The sequence below is a fragment of the Phoenix dactylifera genome, chromosome 13, assembly GCF_051530095.1.
Source record: "Phoenix dactylifera cultivar Ajwa chromosome 13, Ajwa_hap1_PhDact_Kaust_v1.1, whole genome shotgun sequence".
In the NCBI taxonomy this organism is placed as follows: Eukaryota; Viridiplantae; Streptophyta; class Magnoliopsida; order Arecales; family Arecaceae; genus Phoenix; species Phoenix dactylifera.
The window spans coordinates 3386401-3405226 of NC_143202.1; positions in this window are offsets into that span (position 1 = coordinate 3386401).

Here is an 18826-nt window from a genome sequence, read left to right on the forward strand (position 1 = left end):
CCGTGGAAGCCCTAAGCGTCGAGTCCCTTGATGCCAGAGACAAGGTGGCCTTACGGCACGGGGAGCCGGCCGAGGGAGCGGTCGAAGTCCCCCTTGAGGAAGGCCGCCCCGACCGGGCGGTCCGGGTCGGCGCCAATCTCGACCCGGGAGCTCGGGCCCGGTTGGTGGAATTCCTCCGAGCCAATGCCGATGTATTTGCCTGGTCGGCGGCCGATGTACCTGGGATCGACCCGGAGGTCATTTCTCACGCCCTCAACGTCGACCCGACCCACCGACCAATAAAGCAGAAGAAGAGACACTGCGCCCCGGATCGGATCCGGGTGGTCGACCAGGAGGTAGACAAGCTCTTGGAGGCAGGATTCATAAGGGAGGTAAGCTACCCCGAGTGGCTGGCAAATGTTGTACTTGTCCGGAAGGCGAGCGGGAAGTGGAGGATGTGCATCGACTATACCGACCTGAACAAGGCGTGCCCTAAGGATAGCTTTCCGCTTCCGCGAATAGACCAACTGGTCGACGCGACTTCCGGATATCAGCTGCTGTCTTTCATGGACGCCTTCTCCGGTTACAACCAGATAGTGATAGCCCCACAGGACGAGGAGAAAACTGCCTTTATAACAGACCGGGGGCTGTACTGCTACAAGGTAATGCCCTTCGGTCTGAAGAACGCTGACGCCACTTACCAGCGCCTCGTCAACAAAATCTTCAAAGAGCAAATCGCCCGGAACATGGAGGTGTACGTGGACGATATGCTGGTGAAGAGCCGCTATGCAGACCAGCACATCGCGGATTTGGAGGAGACTTTCACCACCTTGCGGAAGTTTCGCATGAAGCTGAACCCAGCGAAGTGCGCCTTCGGCGCTTCGGCCGGGAGGTTCCTCGGTTTCATTGTCAACCAGCAGGGTATCGAAGCCAACCCAGACAAAATCAAGGCCATCCAAGGTATGTCCCCTCCGACCAAAGTAAAGGAGGTTCAGGAGCTCGCTGGAAGGGTCGCCGCGCTTGGACGATTTGTGGCAAAATCGGCCGAACGCTGCCAACCATTCTTCAAGGTGTTAAAACGCCCGAAAGACTTCCTCTGAACGGCCGAATGTCAAGCAGCATTCGACCAGCTCAAGGAATACCTGGCGTCTCCTCCCCTACTGTCCAAGCTGCAAGAAGGGGAGATGCTCTACCTCTATCTGGCGGTCTCCCCAACCGCGGTCAGTGCGGTGCTGGTTCGGGAAGAGGCAAAGCTCCAGAAGCCTGTGTACTACATCAGCCGGGTTCTATGGGATGCCGAGACGCGGTACACGAAGGCTGAAAAGATCGCCTTCGCGCTGCTGACCGCGACCAGGAGGCTTCGCCCCTATTTCCAGGCTCATTCGGTCACCCTCTTAACCGATCAACCACTACGGCAGATCCTCAGCAACCCCGAGAATGCGGGACGACTGGTGAAGTGGGCAGTAGAACTCGGTGAGTTCGACATCCGCTACCAGCCTCGACCCGCCATCAAGGCCCGAGTGCTCGCGGACTTCCTCGCTGAGTGCATGGTGCAGGAGGCGGAACCTAGACCGCCAGAAACGCCCAGCCTCGACCTCCCAATTTGGACGCTTCACATCGATGGGTCGTCGAACCCCGAGGGTGGAGGGGCCGGGCTGGTCCTTACCAGTCCTGATGGAGTGATAGCCGAGTATGCCTTGAGGTTTGGATTTCCAGTGACCAACAACGAGGCGGAGTACGAGGCCCTAGTCACGGGACTCGAACTCACCAGAGAGCTCGGCATTCGGCGTTTGAAGGTCTTCACCGACTCCCAGCTGGTGGTCGGACAGGTTCGTGGGGAGTTCGAGGCCCGGAGCCCGACCATGCAGAACTACGTCCGGAAGGTGCAAGCACTCATTTCCGACCTCGGCAGTGTCGACATTCAGCAGGTCCCCAGAAGCGAAAATGCCAGGGCCGACAGGTTGTCCCGCTTGGTGGGCACAGAGGCCCACAACTTGTCGAGGGCAATCTACCTGGAGACCCTGGATGCCCCGAGCATCGGCGAGGCTGGGGCGGTGATGGCGATTGATCCGGAGCCATCTTGGATGGACCCGCTCGTCGCCTACCTCGCCGAAGGGATCCTCCCTGAAGACGAAGATCAAGCTCGGCGACTTGTCAAGAAGTCCGCCCACTACGTACTCTATGAAGGGAGGCTGTATCGGACCTCGTTCACCGCCCCCCTCTTAAGGTGCCTCCGCCCCTCGGAGGCGGCCTACGTCCTCGGCGAAGTCCATGAGGGCGTCTGCGGATCGCACTTGGGGGCTAGGTCCTTAGCGCACAAGATCATGAGGCAAGGCTATTATTGGCCTACCTTGTTGGAGGACTTGAAGGATCACGTACGGAAATGCGACGCCTGCCAGCGCCACGCCAATGTCCAGAGAGTCCCTTCTGTCCCCTTGGCACCAATCACCGCGCCCTGGCCCTTCGCACAGTGGGGAATGGATATCCTCGGACCATTCCCCGTCGCTTCAGCCCAGCGAAAATTTTTGATTATTGCAATCGACTACTTCACCAAGTGGGTGGAGGCAGAGCCGCTGGCCACTATCACGGAGGCGCAAGTCCGGAAGTTCGTGAAGAAAAACATCATTGTCCGATTTGGGGTACCTCGGGTCCTCATCTCGGATAATGGTCGACAGTTCGACAACAAGCATTTTCGTGACTTCTGCGAGGAGTTCGGGATCGAGCATCGGTTCACATCTGTGTCGCATCCCCAAACCAACGGTGAGGCCGAGGTCACAAATCGGACAATCCTCCAAGGAATTAAGGCGCGAATCGGTCGGACGGGGCAAGCTTGGGTCGAAGAACTCGAGAATGTCCTTTGGGCGTATCGGACCACGCATCGGACCCCTACCGGGGAGACGCCTTTCAGCCTAACCTATGGCACGGAAGCGGTTGTTCCCGTGGAGCTCGGACTCCCCTCGCCCCGAGTCGCCGCGCACCGACCCGAGGCCAATTCGGAGCAACTCCGAGGGAACCTGGACCTCTTGGAAGAAGCAAGAGAAATGGCGCAGGTTCGGATGGCGATGTATCAGCGGAGGGTGGCCCGATATTATAACTCCAAGGTCCGACCGAAACTTTTCAGAATCGGAGATCTGGTGCTAAGGCGAGCCAAAGCATCTCAACCCGCGGAAGGTGGGAAGCTGGCGCCAAATTGGGAAGGCCCGTATAGGGTTCGCTGGGTAAACCGACCTGGCTCCTACCAGTTGGAGGCCCTAGATGGTCGAGAAATTCCGAGGAGCTGGACTTCCGCTAACCTGCGGGTATATCACCAGTAGAGCGACAAAGCCAGGAAGACAGTTCGAAAAATGTACAATTCTTTTCATTTCAATAATTCCTGGTTACAACGGTGTGTTCGTGTGATTACAAAGAATTCCCAGAGGGGAATTGGGGAGTAAAGAAAACAAGGAAGGGGTGGAGACTCCGTGGAGCTGAAGATCTGGGACCCCGAACCCTCCATCCGAAGCAGCTGCAATCCCAACGGGCGTGGGTGCTTCTCCCCGGAGGCGCCATCCACGCCTCACGCAAAGGACGAAGAGCCGGCGCGGACGAAGAAGAAGTGGACGAAGGAGGAGTTCCCGCTGCCTCCAGAGAAACGCCACCTCCAAGGGATATTCCGGTCCTCCCCAGGAGAAGGGGAGGGGAGGAATACAAGGGAGAAGAGCGCGAGGAGGCGCGATCCCGGATGAAGCGTCTGGCGCAGAGCTCAATCGGGAGGCGGGGCTGAAAGGAGGGGGGATGTGATCCCGGATGAAACGCCTAGAGCGGAGTTCCGCCGGGGAGAACCTCCTTGTTGATCCCAGATGAAACGGCTAGTTGGCGGAAGTCGCGAGGGGCGCGCCTCCCGTTCCTCCGGCGGGGGTTTTCCAGCCACACGCCGGAGAGGAGGTCCACGATCTATGGTAACCTGAATAGCTCCGGCTTGGCAGGCTCCACCTCGCCTGCACTTATATTTATAGCCAAACTGTGGCCCCCCGGTCGTTCCGATGCGGGTGGCTCCAATAAAGGCGGGCGCACCGAATCCGGAGCCGTTCCAGCTCTCGAGGCGTATCCTCCCACGATCTCCTAAGCGTCGTTCTCCTTAATTGCATTCTTCATGCAGAACACTCCGGGCGGTGTGTATCCCACGGCCCACGTATCTCCGCTCGCGCCCAGGCCGCATCCGCCTCGAAGAACGCGTGTATCGCGGCCGCTTAACTGACACTCCTTGCAAGCAGCAACTGGCGATCCGATTTCCCAGGTAACGCCTCAATTAGCATTTAATACCCTTCTGGTGTTCCCCAGGCGACGCTTGGAGAAGAGGAGAAACACAATCGTAGCTGGCCACGGAGAAATCTCGTCGAGCGGCAAGCGACAGGCGCGTGACCAACGAGCGGAATTTCCCGAGGCTCGGCCCTCGGATGCCAGGCTAACCCGATGATCATCCCGGGAGCGGACTAGCCTGAAGCCCCGACCGGTCGCCTCGGCTTGCGCCAGCCTTGGCCGACTAACGAGCGGAATTTCCTGAGGCCTAACCCTCGGATGCCTGGCCTAGCGCCAGAAGAATTTCCTGAGGCCTAACCCTCGGATGCCTGGCCTAGCGCCAGAAGAATTTCCTGAGGCCCAACCCTCGGATGCCTGGCCTAGCGCCGGAAGAATTTTCTGAGGCCTAACCCTCGGATGCCTGGCCTAGCGCCGGAAGAATTTCCCGAGGCCTAACCCTCGGATGCCTGGCCTAGCGCCAGAAGAATTTCCTGAGGCCTAACCCTCGGATGCCTGGCCTAGCGCCGGAAAAATTTCCTGAGGCCTAACCCTCGGATGCCTGGCCTAGCGCCAGAAGAATTTCCTGAGGCCTAACCCTCGGATGCCTGGCCTGGCGCCGGAAGAATTTCCTGAGGCCTAACCCTCGGATGCCTGGTCTAGTGCCGGAAGAATTTCCTGAGGCCTAACCCTCGGATGCCCGGCCTAGCGCCGGAAGAACTTCAAGAGTTAGGAGTCGGCGAGACGCTACCAAGAGTTAAAAAGAGGAAGGATGTCCGCCGAAATCCGTAGACTGCCAGATCAGCGACAACCGCTATACACCATAAAGGAGGCGGGGAGCTCGAAGCGCGCGCGCCTTTCCGAGGGATGGTGATAATCTCGAAGCATCACTCCCTTCACCCGTTCCCCTCCTGGTTCCAGGCTCGGAAGTGGGGGCTACTGTTACGGGGGAATTTTGCCACCATGCCCCACGTGACCGGCACGCGCGCCCAGGAAGACTACGGCAGTCCCTTGATCCAGCAATCCGACCCCGAGTCGGATATCTTCGGCTCCGCAGCCCGACCCCGAGTCGGCTGCCCCTTGATCCAGCAATCCGACCCCGAGTCGGATATCTTCGGCTCCGCAGCCCGACCCCGAGTCGGCTGCCCCTTGATCCAGCAATCCGACCCTGAGTCGGATATCTTCGGCTCCGCAGCCCGACCCCGAGTCGGCTGCCCCCTGATACAGTCATCCGACCCCGAGTCGGCAATCTCTCGACAACAACAGACTGTTCCTCTGAGGCACGCCGCGGCCCCCTGCTCCACTACTCCCTGCAACGGCCGAATCCGGCGCTGCCCTACGATCCCCTGTAACAGCCGTACGAAGCGGAGCTCCACTATGCCCTGCCAGGGCCGTACCCAGCGCTGCCCCACGACGCCCTGTAACGGCCATGTCAGTGGCAGCCCCATCGTGCCACATGATGACGAATCCCCGGAAAAACCCCCCAGCCTGATATATATGGGGCTGGGGGGGAGGGCGAAAGGAGGTTTTCCAGAGTATTCTCTTATCCGTTACTACTATCTCTCCTTCTCCTTCAATCTCCTCTGACTTGATCGTCGGAGGGCCTCCACTACCCCAGTGGTGGTGCGAGGCTTGCCTGCAGGTTTTCCGGTGGAAGGTGGAGCGCAATCAACCCAACTCCAAGGGAACCCCATTCACACCGCTGTGCCAATCGTTCTCGGTTTGGACCACCAGCAACACTATTGGTTTCAAAGTCTAATATATATTTAATCTTGGCCTAGTGATAAGTGTTCAAATAACAAATATAATTTTATACAAAATAAGCTCAAAGTATAGAGACAAAATATAAATATCGCATAATAGGCTAAACCTAGCACCGGACTATGACCATCCCATGTACTATGGAACTTTTCGTAGCAAATGTGAGCTTGCTATTTTTATCAAGAAAAAGATACCATTTATCTAATCCTTACTAGCTAGGTCTCAATCCATCCCAATTAAATACCCAAGGAACATTCAGCTATCACAAGATCTCCACCATGTGAATGTTAAATGACAAGCCTGTATCAATAATAATACGTCACCGTACACCAGCTATTATGTACAAGACTCACAGAAAAGATGTGGGAGGAAATAATATTCTATATATATATATATAGAGAGAGAGAGAAGAAAGAAGGGGATGCCTCTTGTTGGACTCATGGTGAAATATGTACATGTGTGTGTGTTGCCCAGATAGACAACCCAAGAGGGGGGGGTGAATTGGGTTTTTAAATTAACTTAGCTAATTAAAACTTTGTGGATGATTAACGAAATACTATAGCCAGTTATTTAATTAAAGCTAAGTGCTGTGAGTAATGTGTGGGGAAGAAGATGAGAGACAATGCACTACAAACACAAAGTTTTATAGTGGTTCGGAGCTAACCCTTGCTCCTACGTCCACTCCCCAAGTCTCACTTGGGAATTTCACTATAACCCCCTTGGATTACAGCCGGTTGTTTTGCAAGCTCACAACCGAACTTGTTGTTTTACGAGCTCACAACGAACTCGGTCTGTTTTCCCAGGCTCACCGACTAGAACCAACCCCGATTGTTTTTCCGGGCTCACAATCAAACCCTTACACTCGTTGGTTTTAAACCGGCTCACCAACCAACCTTAATCCCCTTGATTCAATCCCCCGATTGAATCAAGTAAATACACGAGATAGAAGAAAACAGAAAATAGCTTCTCAAAAAGCAGATTTAAAACAATATAATCATAAAGGAGTTAGAAGCCCTCAAACGCTTTTAAGATGGTGAAGAGGTGTGGTTTCTGGAACTCCGGTCTCCTCTTGAAAGAGTGATCGACTTGAAAGCAGGAGGAGGAAGCTTTGAATGCTGGGAAGATGTTGGTGGAGCAGTAAATGCAGATCTTCCCTTTTTCTCGTTGAAGAGCACTTAGAGAGCTTGAAGACTTGAATGCTAGGAGTGGAATATGTGTTCTCTACCTTGCTACAGTCTTCTGTGGCTATTTAAGTCAACCCCCACGGAAACTAGCCGTTACTCTGCTTTTTCTGGCCGTTCTGCACAATCTGCGCAGCCTGACAATGTGACCGTTGGTGGGTTGGAGTCGACTCGCGCGATCAGGAGTCGACTCGGCTGTAGCAGGAGTCGACTCGAGCTTTTCCGGAGTCGACTCGGCAACTGTTCCCAGTTTGAATTAAAGTTGCTGTCTTGACTGGGAGTCGACTCGTCTTGACCCGGAGTCGACTCGCCAACTTCTGGCGCTGACCTGGCAATTTTGGAGTCGGCTCATCCTCTGTAGTCCGTGGATCCAAATTTGAATTTTGTCCACTCGAGTCGACTCGACTGTCCTGGGAGTCGACTCGAATCTCAGAGCCCGAACTCCCGATTCTCTGTCTTTTGGCTCATCCAGTCTTGGAGTCGACTCGAACTTCCTTGGAGTCGACTCGGCTCTCAGTTTCCGAAAGTTGGTCTTCTGCCTTTTGACGTGAAGCTTGTCTTGGAGTCGACTCGAGCTGTCTGGGAGTCGACTCGAATCTCAGAGGCAGTAACATGGTCTTCTGTCTGTCGATGGTCGCACAGTCTCGGAGTCGACTCGCGTACTGCGGGAGTCGACTCGAATCTCAGAGTCCATAAAACGCTCTCTGACTTTTTCTGTGTGTACCGCTGGGAGTCGACTCACATTCCACTGGAGTCGACTCGAATCTCAGACCTGAAAAACTGCTCTTCTGTCCTTCTATCTGTTTTCAGTCGGAGTCGACTCGTACTGATCAGGAGTCGACTCGAGCTCGTGCCAGTGACCTTGATACGCTTGGAGTCGACTCGTGAAACTCGGAAGTCGACTCGTATCTCAGACATTGGTTCATGCAGACTTCTTAACTTATCCAAAATGCTATGAACCAAGTCTAGAGACACTTGGACAGGATTTTCACTGAAACACTCAATTGAATTCATTAGTAATCACAAGATATACTCAAATGCTTTGAGCTCATCAAAATCAAACGGGGTTTTAATCGATCACTCCACAATCTCCCCCTTTTTGATGATGACAAAACTTTGAGTATATGTAAAATGAGTTGCTCAGTAAATAATGAATTAAACTCCATAAATGAATTCAAATGTCTTGATAATTTAATTTATCCAAGTTTGAAAGGAGTGAAACATTAAATTTCGGAGTTAAAGTTCCCCCTTTCATTTGGAATTATATAAGCCTTCATATTCTGCAATCAATTGTTTGGCTTATATGACATTAATGATTTAGCTTGATTAAAATTCAGATTCTCCCCCTCAACATATGCATTCAACTATGTTTTGATTTTCTGAATTTTCTTTTAATGCTTTGAAATTTTTGAACTAAAAATTTTGTTTTTAGAGGAAAAATCTGTCAATTTGTTCTTGAGTAGATTCAGCTAATCTCCGAATATCTCTTGAATAGATTCTGGAGATTACTCCATTAGGAGCCCCAAAAGAGAGATAATGAGCCTCGAGGTACCGAATCCACTTAGAACAAATTTATGTGTGTTTTTAAGAGTTTATCGTTTTATTTATTTCTTTTTAATATTTCTCCCCTTTTACATATTTTACACATTTCTCCCCCTTTTTGTCATCATACCAAAAAGGAGGTAATCACACACAATCAATGGCACAAATGGCACAGTCAATCATCAAATGGCACAGAAATGAAGATAAGATGTCTACTCATTGTATTGATATGAAGGTGAATACATTTGAGCATACAATAGGTAAAGCAAGAACAATACAAAAGAAGACAAAACACAACTCAAAATCATCTATGACCTCCTCGAGGATGTGCCTCCCCCTCTCGAGGATACATCTCCTCCTCTGGAGGATGTAGCTCCCCCTCTCGAGGATACATCTCCTCCTCTGGAGGATGTAGCTCCTCCTCTCGAGGATGTGACTCCTCCTCTCAATCGGCTCTGCTCCATGAGGAGGGCGACTGCCTCTGTAACATGGCCCAGCTGCGTGATAATAGACGTGGTGGCTCTGCTATGTGTAGTGGAGAGCTCAGTCACCGACGTCTGAAGCCCAGTCACCGAGGTCTGAAGTGCGTCCAGCTTGTCGATGAGCACATTCGACAAGCGCTCGGCCCCCTCGGTGGTGGTGTGCATGTCACGGCGGATGTCATCCCGCATCCTCCTCGTGGTGCTCGTGACCTCGCTCATGCTGTGGAACTGGGCCTGCACCAGGGTCCTAATGTTGTAGATCTCCTGCCGCACCTCAGCCGTCATGTCTGTCACGGCTGTCAAGGATGGGACCAGTGCTGAGGATGGAGTGGGTGCAGGAGTGGGAGCTGGCACGGAACCTCGGAGCTCCCGGAGCAGCTCGTCCCTCAAATCTCGGACGATCTCCTGCCGCAGCTCCCGGAGCTGCTCTGGATCAATACGGACCTCCATAGATGGTGGAGCTGAGGAGGAAGGTCCGGCAGAGGTGGTAGGAGCAGGAGGAGTGGATGGAAGGTCTGGATGGTCTGGGGACTCTGGGTAGTCAGAATCTGGCTCAGGACTGGGTGATGGTCTGGTGGTCTGAGCGGTGAGAGTGGACTTCCTAACCCAGATCCCTTCTCTCTTCCGAAATCCCATCCTGTGCATGGTCCCCGTACCCAAGCGATCAGTCCATCGCAAGGCACGAGAGGGTTCCTTCTCAGGAATGGAAATTTCGTACTGCCTAAAGAGAAGAGTGAATAACATTCCGTATGGGAGGGAGAGCCTAGGTCTATCCAGGGGCTCACACATATACCTATAAATGAGTTTGGGGAAGTTGACCGGGGTGTCCTGAAGAATGTAAGACATAATAGCTAGGTCCCTCTCATTCACAAAATCAAATCTCCCTGTCTTAGGGAAGATGGACCTGGACAAAATGCTCAAAAGGATTCTCACTTCAATAGGAAGCGAGCTAGCAGATACCTCATCTAGGGGAGACTGAGGTGGATGCCCTAAGACGATCGTAAGGGCCTCAAATCTATCCTCAGGATGTGCAGGAGCCACCCCTACTAATGGAAGGTGGAGGATATGGGCAATGAGGTCCTCTGTGACACGCAATGGGACACCTAATACCGTGCCCTCAATACCTCCATCTCCCCGATGGACGGTACTGTAGAATTCTTGAACTAGGCCAGGATAGGTGGGAAGGTCCAAGGTGAGGAAGTACTCTAGACCCTGGGCTCTAAGCCTATCCCCTATGGTGAATCCTTCCCGGGAGAGATAGTCGAAAGTGACATACCTCCCGGAGGTGACGGCCTTCCCGGCCAACGGCCTAACAAGAACCACCCTAGGCGGGGAACGATCCGGAGGAGGTTGCCTCGCGGGATCGTGCCGCGCCTTGGAGCGCCGCTCGGGACCGGCCACGGGACGGGACCTCTTTCTAACAACTCCCTTGCGAGGCATCTTGACCTAAACGAGATGAAAACCTAGAGAACGAAGAAGGATCGATAGAGGAAGCTCGGGACTGACCTGAAAAGACCTAGGAACGGACAGAAACTCAATGTCCGGCGAAGAATCGACGGGAAAAAGGGCTTGGAGACGATCGAGGATGACCTAGGAGTCGGCTCTAGGGCTTTGTGAACAGTGGCGGCTTGAGAAAAAGTGTTTGCGAAACGACAAACCTAGGGTTAAAAAGTCGGATCCCGACTGCGAGTCGACTTCCTTGAGTCGCGAGTCGACTCGACCTCGAGTCGACTCCAGAAAATGCGCGAGTCGACTCTCCTTATGCGCCTGTAGACTTCGAGTCGACTCCCGACAATGTGCGAGTCGACTCCCCCTCAGCTGCCAACTTTGCGAGTCGACTCCCCCAAATGCGCGAGTCGACTCCCCCTTAGGAGCCGGCTCTGAAACTTACTCGAGTCGTCTCTAACCTTGGCACGCACTTAAAAATCATGCTATAACCGTGCCAAATGAGGGAAAATCACCTAGTTGGGATCTGATTTGATAATCATTGAATAGAAACTCTATTTTAACCTCATTTTAACCATCAAAATCAATTAATCTAGTGGAAACTCCCACTAGGATGGGTCAATCACTCCTAATCCCCTCCTAAGTACACTGAACCTCTCTTCACTTAGGGGTTTTGTGAAAATATCTGATAATTGATTATCAGTACAAACAAATTGGAGAGTCACATCACCATTCAATACATGATCTCTTATGAAGTGATGTCTTATCTCAATGTGTTTAGTTCTTGAGTGCTGAATTGGATTTTTAGTTAGGTTTATGGCACTTGTATTATCACAATTAATGGGGATTTTATCTTGTTTAATGCCATAATCTTCTAATTGTTGTTTAATCCACAAGATTTGAGCACAACAACTCCCGGCTGCAACATATTCAGCTTCTGCAGTGGATAATGCAACCGAGTTTTGTTTCTTGCTAAACCATGAGATTAGGTTTTCTCCTAGAAATTGACAAGACCCGCTGGTACTTTTTCTATCAAGCTTACATCCAGCGAAGTCTGAATCTGTGTACCCTATTAAGTTTAGGCTAGATTCTTTAGAGTACCACAGCCCTATGTTCTTAGTTCCTATTAAGTATTTAAAGATTCTCTTAACTGCAGCTAGGTGTGATTCTTTAGGATTAGCCTGATATCTAGCACACATGCACACACTAAACATAATATCAGGCCTACTTGCAGTAAGATACAGTAAAGAACCTATCATACCTCTATAAAGTTTTTGATCTACAGATTTGCCTGATTCATCTTGGTCTAACTTACATGATGAGCTCATGGGGGTGCTGATTGACTTGTTTCCCTCCATATCGAACTTCTTGAGCATCTCCTTGATATATTTGGCTTGATTGATGAAGATGCCTCATTCAGATTGTTTGATTTGAAGCCCGAGGAAGTAGTTCAGCTCTCCCATCATGCTCATCTCAAACTCACTCTGCATCAAATCAGCAAATTCCTTGCAGAGGCGATTGTTAGTAGCACCGAAAATGATATCATCAACATAAATCTGTACTAATAACATATCCTTATTTTTCTTTTTCAGAAATAATGTTGTATCTACATTTCCCCTAGAGAATTCATGTTCTAATAGGAATTTACTAAGTCTCTCATACCATGCTCTAGGTGCTTGTTTTAGACCATAAAGTGCTTTGTTCAGTTTATACACATGATTGGGGTATTGATGATTTTCAAAACCAGGAGGTTGTTCCACATATACCTCCTCATTAATAAACCCATTTAGAAAAGTACTTTTTACATCCATTTGATATAGCTTGAAGTCCTTAGAGCATGCATATGCTAATAATAGTCTAATAGCCTCAAGTCTAGCTACGGGAGCAAAGGTTTCATCAAAGTCTATACCTTCTTCTTGATTATAACCCTTTGCTACTAGTCTAGCCTTATTCCTTATAACAATTCCATTTTCATCTAGCTTATTTTTATATATCCATTTTGTACCTATAATTGGATATTCAGAAGGTCTCTCTACTAGATCCCACACTTTGTTTCTAGTAAATTGGTTTAGTTCTTCTTGCATTGCATTTATCCAATTTACATCATTTTCGGCTTCTTCTATATGTTTGGGCTCAAAGTGTGAAACAAAAGCTAGATGGTTATTCAAATTTCTAAGGGATGCTCTAGTCCTAACGGGTTGGGATGGATCATCTAGAATTAGTTCCTTAGGATGCCCATAAGCATACCTCCAAGCTTTAGTTAGCCCATAATCCACTATAGGCTCTTGGTTTGATGATTCTCCTTCAATCAACTTTTGATTATCATCTTGTAATCCCATCTCATCTATCTTTTCTTCAAGTATTTCAATATCATCATCAAAATTAACCTTCTTACTAGATGAGATGTCACTAGAGTCATCAAAAACAACATGTATAGATTCTTCTATAACTAGGGTTCTTTTATTAAAGATTCTATAGGCTTTACTAGTTGTAGAATAACCTAGGAATATTCCTTCATCAGATTTTGGATCAAATTTCCCTAGATTATCTTTCCCATTATTATGTACAAAACACCTACATCCGAAAACATGAAAATAGTTAACCTTTGGTTTTCTGTTTTTCCACAGTTCATATGGTGTTTTCTTTATGATGGGTCTTAATAGAACTCTATTTAATACATGGCAAGAAGTATTAATGGCTTCTCCCCAAAAGTACTTAGGGAGGTTACTTTCACATAACATCGTTCTAGCCATTTCCTCTAGGGTTCTATTTTTCCTTTCCACAACTCCATTTTGTTGTGGTGTCCTTGGTGCTGAGAAATTATGGGTTATCCCCTTTTTACTACAAAATTAATCAAATAATTGATTTTCGAATTCGGTACCATGGTCACTTCTAATAGCTATAACTGAGGACTCTCTAGCATTTGTTACTTCCTTATGGAACTTCTTAAACATAGAAAATGCTTGATCCTTATGCGCTAGAAACATGACCCATGTGTACCTAGAGTAATCATCTATTATAACTAGACCATATTTATTTCCACCTAGGCTTGTTGTTCTAGTTGGACCAAATAGGTCCATGTGTAGTAATTCTAGAGGCCTAGAAGTAGAGACACATTTTATGGATTTAAAAGAGTTTCTAGATTGTTTGCCAAATTGACATGCTTCACATATTTTGTTCTTTTCAAATTTTAATTTTGGAAAACCTATCACGGAGTCTCTTTTAACTAGTTTAGTTATTGTGTCCATGCTTGCATGACCTAACTTACGGTGCCATAACCAACTAGCATCATTTTCTTTAGTTTCATTAACAACTAAACATTGGTTATGTTTTGTAAGGTCTTCTAGATCTACCACATATACATTTCCACGTCTCATCCCTTTAAAAACTAAACTATTATCATTAGGATTTGTTATAATACATAGTGATGGTTTAAACATAACATCATATCCTTTATCACATAATTGACTAATGCTTAACAAGTTATGCTTAAGACCATCAACATATCTAACATTATCTATAAAGGTAGAGGGGGTGATTTGAACTTTACCAATACCAATGATGTGACCTTGGTTGTTGTCTCCAAAAGTCACAGCACCTCCCTTTTTAGCTTCAAGGGTGAAAAATTGATCTTTATCACCCGTCATGTGCCTTGAACAGCCACTATCCAAATACCAGCAGTTTTTGTTGACCTTGGCTGCAAGACACTCCTACACAAGCAAATCATGTCATCTTAGGTACCCAAGTTTTCTTGGGTCCTTCATGGTTAGTCAAGTTGGTTCCTTTTGGAACCCATACCCTTTTATTTTTTCTTTTAGTTTTACTTTTTCTAAAATTACATGCATTTGCTTTATGTCCTACTATTCCACAACAAAAGCAAGTTATTTTCTTAATTTTAGTTTCCCCAGCTTTAACAAAGAAGTTACTAAGAAGTTTTTGCTTATTCCTTGGTTTATACCCTAAACCCGCTTTATTAAATACGGCTCGTTGATTATTAAGGATCATGTTTAACTTTTCAGAACTATATGTGAATTTTTCAACTAAGGGTTTGTATTTGTTTAGTTCTTTAGTTAATGTCTGATTTTCGGTTTTTAGATCATTTAGCTCTTTAGTTAGATCCTTGTTTAAGACTTGTTTATGGTTTTTGAGATCTGAAAATTCCTTTGTTAGTTTCTCAATATCTTTCGTTAAGGTGTTAGTCTTCTTAATTAGGAGTTGGTTGCTTGTCTTAAGTTCTAGATTTTCTTTGGTGAGATTATCTTTATCCTTAATTAATGAATCATGCTTATGAATATAACTTTGGTTAGTTACTTTTAGTTCTCTGTTTTTAACATTTATATTCTTATACTCAATCATTAATTCATTGAACGCATCATAAAGTTCATCAAATGTAAAATCAAAATGCGTATCGGAAATTACCTCATTTTCGTTGGCCATGAAACAGAAATTGGCCTTCTCTTCTTGTTCTTCATCCGATGATGAAGATGATGCGTCGGAGTCCGATAGGGTGGTGACAAGTGCCTTCTTCTTCTTGTACTTACTCCCCTTCTTCAATAAGGGGCACTCTGCTCTTATGTGTCCCGGCTTCTTGCACTCGTAACACCCAATCCCCTCATTTTCCCTTTCCTTACCTTTGTCTCTGCGGTAGGAATTTGAGGGACCTCTCCTTTGATGATACGTCTTCTTGTGGTTGATAAACTTCTTGAACTTGCGCACAAGAAGTGCCTCACCACCATCTTCCTCATCTTCTTCTTCTTCACTGCTGCTGCTGCAAGACAGGTCCTTGTTAGAAGAAGTAGATTTTAAAGCTATTACCTTTTTCTTATGGGAGGACTCTTCCTCGTTGTGTTGTTTCATGGTAAGCTCATGCGTCATCAGGGATCCAAGGAGCTCTTCAAGTTGAAGCTTGTTCAAGTCTTTAGCTTCTTGGATCGCCGTCACCTTGGCTTCCCACAACCTTGGTAGACACCGAAGGATTTTCCTGACAAGTTCACTGTTAGTATAGTTCTTGCCAAGGCTTTTTAGGCCATTGACAATATCAGTAAACCTAGTGAACATGCTTGTGATTGTTTCATTTGAATCCATTTTAAATAGTTCATATTTATGAACCAAGATGTTTATTTTGGATTCCTTGACTTGATTCGTGCCCTTATGGGTCACTTCAAGTCTGTCCCAAATTTCTTTTGCAGAATTACAAGTTGAAACTCTATTGAATTCATTACGGTCTAAGGCACAATAAAACACATTCATTGCTTTAGAGTTTAGTTGTGCCTTCCTCATGTCATGTTCATCCCAATCCGTTTCTAGTTTGGGTACCTTAACACCCTCTACATATGTGGATGGAATGTATGGGCCATTCACTACAATGGTCCACATCTCATAATCTTGGGCTTGGATGAATATTCTCATCCTAGCCTTCCAGTATGAGTAGTCGGATCCATTGAAGAAAGGAGGTCTTTGGGTGGACTGACCCTCAATGTGAGAAGATCCAAATGGGGTTGTCATTTTGATCTTTTAACTCTTGAGTGGAAGAGTTTTTGGCTCTGATACCACTTGTTGCCCAGATAGACAACCCAAGAGGGGGGGGTGAATTGGGTTTTTAAATTAACTTAGCTAATTAAAACTTTGTGGATGATTAACGAAATACTATAGCCAGTTATTTAATTAAAGCTAAGTGCTGTGAGTAATGTGTGGGGAAGAAGATGAGAGACAATGCACTACAAACACAAAGTTTTATAGTGGTTCGGAGCTAACCCTTGCTCCTACGTCCACTCCCCAAGTCTCACTTGGAAATTTCACTATAACCCCCTTGGATTACAGCCGGTTGTTTTGCAAGCTCACAACCGAACTTGTTGTTTTACGAGCTCACAACGAACTCGGTCGGTTTTCCCAGGCTCACCGACTAGAACCAACCCCGATTGTTTTCCCGGGCTCACAATCAAACCCTTACACTCGTTGGTTTTAAACCGGCTCACCAACCAACCTTAATCCCCTTGATTCAATCCCCCGATTGAATCAAGTAAATACACGAGATAGAAGAAAACAGAAAATAGCTTCTCAAAAAGCAGATTTAAAACAATATAATCGTAAAGGAGTTAGAAGCCCTCAAACGCTTTTAAGATGGTGAAGAGGTGTGGCTTCTGAAACTCCGGTCTCCTCTTGAAAGAGTGATCGACTTGAAAGCGGGAGGAGGAAGCTTTGAATGCTGGGAAGATGTTGGTGGAGCAGTAAATGCAGATCTTCCCTTTTTCTCGTTGAAGAGCACTTAGAGAGCTTGAAGACTTGAATGCTAGGAGTGGAATATGTGTTCTCTACCTTGCTACAGTCTTCTGTGGCTATTTAAGTCAACCCCCACGGAAACTAGCCGTTACTCTGCTTTTTCTGGCCGTTCTGCACACTCTGCGCAGCCTGACAATGTGACCGTTGGTGGGTTGGAGTCGACTCGCGCGATCAGGAGTCGACTCGGCTGTAGCAGGAGTCGACTCGAGCTTTTCCGGAGTCGACTCGGCAACTGTTCCCAGTTTGAATTAAAGTTGCTGTCTTGACTGGGAGTCGACTCGTCTTGACCCGGAGTCGACTCGCCAACTTCTGGCGCTGACCTGGCAATTTTGGAGTCGGCTCATCCTCTGTAGTCCGTGGATCCAAATTTGAATTTTGTCCACTCGAGTCGACTCGACTGTCCTGGGAGTCGACTCGAATCTCAGAGCCCGAACTCCCGATTCTCTGTCTTTTGGCTCATCCAGTCTTGGAGTCGACTCGAACTTCCTTGGAGTCGACTCGGCTCTCAGTTTCCGAAAGTTGGTCTTCTGCCTTTTGACGTGAAGCTTGTCTTGGAGTCGACTCGAGCTGTCTGGGAGTCGACTCGAATCTCAGAGGCAGTAACATGGTCTTCTGTCTGTCGATGGTCGCACAGTCTCGGAGTCGACTCGCGTACTGCGGGAGTCGACTCGAATCTCAGAGTCCATAAAACGCTCTCTGACTTTTTCTGTGTGTACCGCTGGGAGTCGACTCGCATTCCACTGGAGTCGACTCGAATCTCAGACCTAAAAAACTGCTCTTCTGTCCTTCTGTCTGTTTTCAGTCGGAGTCGACTCGTACTGATCAGGAGTCGACTCGAGCTCGTGCCAGTGACCTTGATACGCTTGGAGTCGACTCGTGAAACTCGGAAGTCGACTCGTATCTCAGACATTGGTTCATGCAGACTTCTTAACTTATCCAAAATGCTATGAACCAAGTCTAGAGACACTTGGACAGGATTTTCACTGAAACACTCAATTGAATTCATTAGTAATCACAAGATATACTCAAATGCTTTGAGCTCATCAAAATCAAACGGGGTTTTAATCGATCACTCCACAGTGTGTATAAAGTTTACTCACCCACATATACAATATATCACCCATACTGTCTTTATATAAAGGCAGCCATAAACAGACACTCTTAAGACTCTAGTGTAGATAGAGGCAAGAATTTGACTTTGGCTCTAACACAGGCAACTTATTCTAAAGCTATTCGAAGTATATGGAAGCCCTCCGGGGCTACCTTTTGATAAGATATTTCTTTAATATAATATAATACAATTTCCCAACACCTGATAAGAAACTTTGTTGTCTCCTCTGAACTTCTAGAAACCAAACGAGAAACTCGACCGTTCTTTGTAGATAACTTGGACTCTAATACCTGACACATCTCCTTTTGTGTGGGAACTCAAGCTCAACAAAGTCTTGACAACTTGCTTGGACTTGGACTCTTCGTCAGTATTATCTTCAACACCCTCATAATGCCTACATCTTTCACTCCAAGGTTGTCTCGATCAATCACAATTTTTTCTAGCAACAATTAAAAGCTTGGTAAAGATGTTTCTATTGGCGAATTACTCATACTTTCATTGTGCCAAAATCCATTCTGAACGAAATGTGCACAATTCATTGCATGAGGCCCTTGGTGCTTAGTTTGGCCCATAAAGTGCCTACTTCAACCTTGTGGCTATTTCACATACACTTCTTCATCCAAAAGATCATTTAAGAAAGCCAATTTTACAGCAAACTGATAAACTGATGCGGGGAAGCATGAGAAACAACCTCCTGCTGTCCCTCTGCAATTTTCAGAAACAAGAACAGAGGAACAGGAAAGTTTTGGGGCCCTAAAACAGAGCTTTGC